Consider the following 8,802-nt stretch of genomic DNA (forward strand, 5'->3'; position numbering starts at 1 on the left):
AGCTGAAATATTGCTCAGGATGAAGGGGAGAGGCACGACTGACATGATATAGATATAGCGGATATATAGATTTATCATATAATGGGTAGGTTTCTCGGCAGGATAAAGCCAACGGATAAAAACGATATCCGTTGGGGGATATGCGGATAGAGATGCAAATATCAAAGGTCAAGTGGGGACTACTTTCACTGTTTGTAAACAAACATGGCGTCGCCCTCGTCATTCGGCGACCGAGTCAGAATTAACCATCGGGAATCTGGATAAACTACAGGGATAATTGCTATCATTATCAAAAGAACAGTTTAATATACTGAAAATCAGTGTCTTACTGTGACGTAGCTAAGGCATTTTATAAGTTTGGGCAACTTTGGAGATATAAATTTCAAAACAATTTTGCGAGGGCACGAGGCCTAGCCAAGCGGGATCAGTAGCCATATCTGTGCTTGTAGACCTCTGCGGCTTGAAACCTTCTCCACAAATTAAAATAGTTGGATTTGGCCGAAATATGTTTCGAAATTGTTACCTTGTTTCGTTTTGTCGCTATGTGTACATCTGACTACACTTCTTAACGGGACAGGACAGACAGACTGTCAACAACGTCTGACCGTGGCCGTGACGTCTCATAGACTAGGGTAAGAGTAGCTTCCCTTTGGATTGCCGCGAAAGGCAATTAAAAACAATTGTTGTTGTGCGTATATGTTGCTTCGCCACTGTATAAGAAACAGATTTTAGTTGGAACTATATTGGCTACTGTCACTGTCCGACAGACACATCACTTACCCTGTGACGTTATAAATATTGATGAGCGCATTCCAGGAAAACTCGCAATGTTTCCGTAATGTTTGTGAGAGAGTGAAAGCGATTTTGAAGCACAGAAATAAAGAATGACATTATATGATAAAGAGGTTATCACGCTTGTGTGTTTGGGGATGGTAAATATCCTGTATTAGGAATAAACACTATGTATTTAGCTCGCCAAGGCTCGCTAAATACAATGTTTATTCCTAATGCAGGATATTTACCACCCCCAAACACACTCGCGTGATAACCTTTATATAGATAAAGCGTATATATAGATAAAGCGGTTATCACGCGAGTGTGTTTGGGGATGGTAAAAATCCTGTATTAGGAATACATAGTGTTTATTCCCAATACAGGATATCTACCATCCCCAAACACACAAGCGTGATAACCTCTTTCTCATATAATGTAATTCTTCAATTCTGTGCTCGAAAAATATTTTCCCATCTCAAACATTACCTAAACATTGCAAGTTTTCCTTGAATGTGCGCATTAATATATATTACGCCAGAAGGCAAGTGACGCGTCCGTCGGACAGCGACAACCGTCATTATAGTTCCAACTGAAACCTGGTTCTTATACAGTGGCGTACACGATATTTAGGCAAACAAACAATTGCCTAAACAAATGGTGTCTACTTGCCTTTCGCAGCAACCCATCGGTCTGTCCGCTGGAGTAACTGCCCTTGATCAAAGGGAAGCTTCTCTAACCCTAGTCACTGAGGCGTCACGATTGTTTTGTCTGCCTGTCCTGTCATAACATTACGAAGTGCTGTCAGATGTACACACAGCGACAAGGTACGATTCGGAAATATTTCGGCCAAATCTAACCGTTTAAATTTGGGGAAAAGGTTCCAAGCCGCACAGGTCTACAAGCACAGATATGGAAACTGATCCCCCTAGCTAGGCTAGTGTCCTCTAAATGGTTTCGCAATTAATATCTCCAAAGTTGCCACAACTTGTAAAAAGCCTTAGCTACGTCACAGTTAGACACTGATTTGCAGTATAATAGACTTTTCTTTTGATAATGATAGCAATTATCGCAGTAGTTTCTCAGGATTCCCGATGGTTAATTCTGACTCGATCGCCGACGCCATGTCTGTTTGGACACACTGAAAGTAGTCTCTACTTGACCTTTGATCCGTTTTTATCCGTTGGCTTTATCCTGCCTAGAAACCTACCCATTATATGGTTAAAAAAGAGGAACGCGAATTGATGGCTCAGCGGAAATACCAGCTGTATGAATGACCGACTGTTGAATTTTAAAATGTTCTTGCATTTGCTCTGTGTATGAACATCTTTTCGCTTGTTACTGTTACTTAAGGTAATATTTTTTTTAAATATGGAATTTGATAGTTCTTTTAGCAAAACACTCCATAAATGCGAGTACAACTAGAGAGTGGGTATTGATTCACGTCGCTTTTAGCAATATTCCAGCAATATCAAGGCGGGAGACACCAGAATCGAACCAGGGTCTTCGGCGTGACGAGCGAACGCTCTAACCACTAGGCTACCCGACTGCCCCGCGAGTACAACTAGGTCTACCTTGTACGATACAATTATGACGATTGATTTAGTATCCCACACCTGCACGTTTCTATTCCTCCAATACTAATAGAGAATACTACACTCGAACTCGCCAGATACCATTTTCACGAAACGAGTTGACTTTCTATGGTATCTGACCAAGCGAAAGCAAAAGTTATGAGAAAGTTTATTAGTATCATAAAGATGGTATCTAACAAGAATTAATGAGTGCGGTCTTTAATTTATTACCCACTGTAATCTATATTTAAGTAGAAATAAATAACAACTTTCGTTCGTCAAACAGACCATACCCAAACCGGCTGCAAATCCGTTTGCGCCTGAGTATTGATACAGGTTACACACAACCAAATGTTTTCCCATAGACTTCTATAGTTACGTTATATTTTTTTTTTAAATAACTAAGCATTCAACAGCTATTACCTGTACGTGTGTGCACAGTTTGGCCTTAGAGCACCAATAAGAAAATAAAAAATGACTAGCTTAGCCAGCTCCTTTTCCGAGTACAGGAAGCTGAACACACCACCCCCAGTTTCGCACCAAATGTCACCTACTGATGACCAAAATGACAGTACTAAATATAGAAAAGCATGGTCAGTTTTAATAACTGGATGGATGTACATTTGAAAGACATAACAATCTTACAGAATATCCTCCAATCACAGCCTGCAGATATCTCTCGATCTGCACTGAAGGCTCCCTACGAAAACCGCACTGTCCAAACTGGTTCCGATTTGGTGTAGTAGAACCTGTATGCTTGAACATGGGCATCGTTGACATGTCTATTCATACGAATAAACAAAGGGTTTCTGCTTTTGAGTTTGCAAACATGGAAACAGTAAATCTCAAGATCTTTATTTAAGAATTTCTTCAACTCATGGTAATTTAAGCGAATAGCGGTTAGTACTCATAACAAATGTAAGAAACCTTTCAAAAGTCAAACATGGCCGCTCTTTAACATTTGAATCTCGGACCTACATTCGGTCAATACCACCGGCTTTGCGATCAAATTGGTTCGTTGAATTTAAATCAAATGAATTAAACCATTTCCGTACCATTCTGGAAAAGGGAAAACAGAGTTATAATCAACACACTCGAATCTGCTTGTAGACACATATTATGTCAGTGGCAGCTTCAAACGAAGTACAAGGTCACTATTACTATAAGGAAAGACAACTGCAAAACGGAAAAATATTATTCACTTTAAGGATGCTTTGGTCACAGAAGTCGGGCACACTACTTCAGAGATTTGGTATGATTTATATCGGGACTGTTCACTCTGAGTGATCGGATCGTGAAGACAAACACTTTCGGACACACTTTCCGCTTCGAAGGGGACACATGGCACAGCCGGAGCATCAAATGTAATTTTAGATATCGTTCCAAATATTTTAAACTGAGTTTTTATATTAAGTCAAATTGTCAGGCGCGAAAGTGGTCGGATGCATCTCGCTCACAGAGGCCACTGTGTATCTGTAGTTGTACATGGCAACTGGATATCACCCGGTTATATGATATCTGTAGTAGCTCTATGCATAACTAATATAGAATGCCAAGCGAAATGGTGCGTTTGGCGATCTTGTTTGGTTTAAGAAGTTCCAGAAGTTCCTTTCACGCGTTACCTTAGCGAGATCTCGGTTATCCAATCAAAACGAATAAAACGAGTTTAGCCTTGTATGAACCACGTGACGCACGGATGTATGATGTCACCATCTGTTCCTAGGGTAATAATTTGAGTGAATGCAAAACACCTTTCACCTTGTTGGAAGTCGTTGTCACGGGAAAGCTAGCTGCGCAGACGAGCAGACGACGCATTAAGGGACGTAACTCTAACTTCTTACAACCCGGGCGGGTGTCGATCGCCCATTCCAAATGCATTGACAAGGGGGTCCAACCCTGTAATACGGGCCAATCGCCTCCGTGGTCTAGTGGTAGGGCGTCGTCCGGAGAGCGAAAGGTCCAGGTCCCATCCCCGGCCGCGTCATACCAAACAGACGTTAAAAGATGGTACTTGTTGTTACCCAGTCTGGCGCTCGGCATTCAGGGGCTAAAACAAGGACTGTTCCGCTCAGAGTCAGTATACTGTGTCTGAGTGGGGTATTCATGTTAAACTGCAGTATGGTATCTTAGTGGGCTAGCACTATAAAATAAGCATTAGTAGGGACTAGTACAAGCAGACACACACACAAACACACACACACACACACACACACACACACATACACACACACACCTCACCTCACCTATTATACAGGTCTAGTTATAACACAGTCTGTGATAGGACCGTCTCCATGTTGGCTCTATCGCACACACAGAATACCTCATATCATTGATAGGTATATGATGATAACAACTATGCACATGATTTATCATTAATTGAAGTTAAATAATCGTTAGATACTGTCACATTTGCACACACAATAGCATGATTTGGTTTGACTTGTTGTTTAACGCCGCACTCAGCAATATTCCTGCTATATGACGGCGGTCTGTATATAATCGAGTCTGGACCAGACAATCCAGTGATTGATATCATGAGCATCGATCCACATGCATCAACCAAGCCAGCGAGCCTGACCACCCGATCCCGTTATTCGCCTCTTACGACAAGCATAGTCGCCTTTTTCGGCAAGCATGGGTTGCTGGAGACCTGTTCTACCCCTGATCTTCAAGGGTCGAGTATGTTTCTACGCAGCATTTAACAGTATGTCAGCAATATAACGACGGGGACACAGTGAATGGGCTTCATATAGTGTACGCATGTTGGGAATCAAACTCGGGCCTTCGGCTCGAACGCTTTAACCAATAGGCTGGCTACCCAATCACGCCTAGAAATTCAAAAGAGTAACACACTTTATTTATATGGAAAATTATGAGTACCATGATATTCACCATGAAGAAGAGGAAAGCTTCTTGTATGTTGGTCTCTGGCTAAATATGCAAATTCATATTTCAATAATAGTATTTAAATACAGATGGTCAGGTCGGTGTCACTGTTTACAAAGACTTGGGAAAGGTTGGAATTACTACTTGAACAGTAATAATATGTGCAAGGTGGACACTGTTCACATCATCGCACGCTTCACAGATAAGTCGCAGTGGAATTCATGGTTTTTTGTCGAAAACACGAAAGAAATCGACTAAGAGAGTGTACAGTAAACTACGGTTATAACGAACTCAAAGGGAACACTAATTTTAGTTCGTTATAACCGTAGTTCGTTATAAGCATATATACAGCTTAACTACTGCAAATAGTTGGGACAAAAAGTAAGTTTGTTATATCCGTCAGTTCGTTATAAGCGTGTTCGTTATAAACGTAGTTTACTGTATTTAAGTGTTTTATGGGGCCATACCGAGCTTCAAAATTGACGCTGTTCTGTGACCTACTGTGACGCTATATGTCTGCGTCGCAATGTGCGGCGTGGAACTGAAACGTGCGAGGCTTTCTTTATGTTCTTTACGACGTTGCTACACCCTTTCCATGGCTTTGATTATGTAAATAAAGTATAATAAAGTTAACAAAAAATGTTTGAGCATATACAGCACCAAACTACCTTTCCTTAATTCTGTTCGAGCGGCGGTCGGGTAGCGTAGTGGTTAAGGCGTTCGCTCGTCACGCCGAGGACCCGGGTTCGATTCCCGACATGGGTACAATGTGTGAAGCCCATTTCTGGTGTCCCCCGCCGTGATATTGCTGGAATATTGCTAAAGGCGGAGTAAAACCAAATTCAAGAAGGAATAAGAATACGAAATGAATAAGCAAGCACATGAACCCTACCTTGTTTGAAAAATAAATTGTGCCGAAAAAAAGCAAAATTATTGATTTTCAAAGTTAAAATGTCTTAGAAACCAATCAAAAGTTGGGTATCATGTGAAAACATTTTTTTTAATTTTGAAAAGTTTTAAATCAAATTATGTTAACAAAAAATAGAACCATGTAGGAGTCTTTGAATGCTGACCAGGTGCCATTACACCTCATTGTTTGGATATAATATTGCTAATTTAAGATATGTTCTATTGAACATTAAACATATGATAGAATCTGATAGGTATATTTTCTTTTTTCCTCACTTTATGTTTTCTGTCTCTAGGTGAAGGTCGTTATGCGTATGTTGAACAAAGGTAACAAACATAACTGTTTTATGTTGTTGTTAACATAACATTCAACTTCGTTGTTAAGTCCTTTGTGTCTACATTTCACAACATAAGGTACAATAGAGAATGTTCTCTCTACCAATATTTCAAAGAGCGTCATACAACTCTAGCTCAGAAGTTGTTTGATTAAGGGTACAGCATTCAAGGCCCCAGTAAAGCTTTCAAAAGGTTTTATGGTAGACATGTGGAGGACATTTCCAAACTTGCATCAGTGACAAAGATGATGTCTGATGCAATTCCCTATTTTGACAAGCTCCACACGTTCCTGTGTTTTTCCAAGTGAACAATTGACTTGCCTTTCTATAGGTTTGTGACGGGTGCCACCGGTGGGGCAGGATACGCTAACCTTTACGCGCGCACCTAGTATCATCACTATTTGATAGTGATTCAAAAACACATACTCGGAATAATAGTCGGAATCGTACAATCGATTGATTTCTAATGAATATGGAAAGGGTTTTGTCGCATTTTCTTATTACCATCTTGGTACGTGAAGATCCGGGGTAGAATAGGTCTTGCCGTAAAAGGCGACGAACGGGATCGGATGGTCAGGCTCGCTGACTTGGTTGATGCATGTCATCGTATCCCAATTGCGTGGATCGATGCTCAGGATGTCAATCACTGGGTTGTCTGGTCCATACTCGATTATATACAGACCGTCGTCATACAGCTGGAATATTGTTAAGTGCGGCGTTAAAGAACAAACAAATATTACCATCTTGGAGTGGTGGCCTTGTTTGTACGCCAGTTTAATGTCAACTGAGAAACTGATACACTACAAGCCAAATGTCAAACAGTTACACCTCGCCAGAGAAGTGAGCGTTGAAATACCATAATAAATGACACAAACAATGCCACACGGCAACAGAGGACCAATGTTGACTGACTGGTAACATCGGTGTTGTGATGTGGCCTCATTATCACTACCGATCGTATGGCAACGCAACAGTTTTGGGGACTGCGAATTCACGAATTCATAATATGTCACCACGATATCACGTTACCAAACAGTGTCATATTTCTGACCAAGAGAACAAAGGTACTTCATGTGCAGTAGAGAGACTGTAGTGCCGTAGAACATTTGTCTTGTAGCCTTCCTGAGAATTTGTTGGACATTTCCCTACAGAATTAGCGAAAAATTCGCCTTCATGGGAATTTGTTGGACATTTTCCTACAGAATTAGCGGACCCGTGAAGATCCGGGGGAGTGTAGGTCTTCAGCAACCCATGCTTGCCGAGAAAGGCGACTATGCTTTTCGTAAGAGGGGACTAACGGGATCGGGTGGTAAGGCTCGCTGACTTGGTTGATGCATGTCATCGATTCCAATTGTGTGGATCGATGCTCATGGTGTCAGTCACTGGATTGTCTGGTCCAGACTCGATTATTTACAGACCGCCGTCATATCGGTGTAAAATTGCTGAGCGCGGCGTTAAACAACAAACAAACAAAAAGAATTAGCGAAAGAGATCGCTGGTTTAATATGCTGATAGACACGTGTACAGACAGCCAAACGGACTGCGATTTCCTGCCAAAGGACCAATCTACAGTCAGGAGTTAAATCTACCTTTTTAAAGTACAGTGCTAGGTTACCTGTAGATGTAACTCTTTGGTGTTAGCCACAATATTTAGTGAAGCGGCGAGGATTGAGTCCAATGTTTTGGGTGAGATGTCGAACAGATTTTGTGAGTGAGTGAATTTGGTTTTACTCCACTTTTAGCAATATTTCAGCAATATCACGTCGCGGAACACCCGAAATGAGCTTCACACATTGTATCCATGTCGGGAAATAACCTGGGCCTCGGTGTGACGAGTGTACACTTTTCCACTAGGCTATCCAACCACCCCGACCTCTTATTGTTGGTTCGTGTTGTTCATGGAACTGGAGTTGTTGAGAGTGCCCTAGCTGTTGAGGCGTTCGCTTGTCACGCGAGTCACAGGTTCGATTCCAAACATGAGTGCAATGTGCGACGTACATTTTCACTCACATTTCACCAACTGTTATTGTCAAACATATAACACGACTGACACTACAATAGTTAAAAGTTGACCTCACCTTCACCTCTCAGTGAAACAGAAGGTTTTCTGTTTGCTCCTCAGGACCAGTCACTTCCATCTCGAGACCGCCAATGTGTGATTTTGCATCTAAATGTGAATATGAAATGTAGATTATGTAATGAATTTAATGAGACTGTCCAACACATTATCAGTGGATGCCCAGCTTTGACATAAACACAGTATCTTAAGCGACATGATTGAGTGGCTCGATCATTTTATTCCCGTCTTCGCCATGCTTGTGGTTTTG

This window comes from Haliotis rufescens, unplaced genomic scaffold (genome assembly GCF_023055435.1).
Source record: "Haliotis rufescens isolate VD_foot unplaced genomic scaffold, xgHalRufe1.0.p SCAF_57, whole genome shotgun sequence".
In the NCBI taxonomy this organism is placed as follows: Eukaryota; Metazoa; Mollusca; class Gastropoda; order Lepetellida; family Haliotidae; genus Haliotis; species Haliotis rufescens.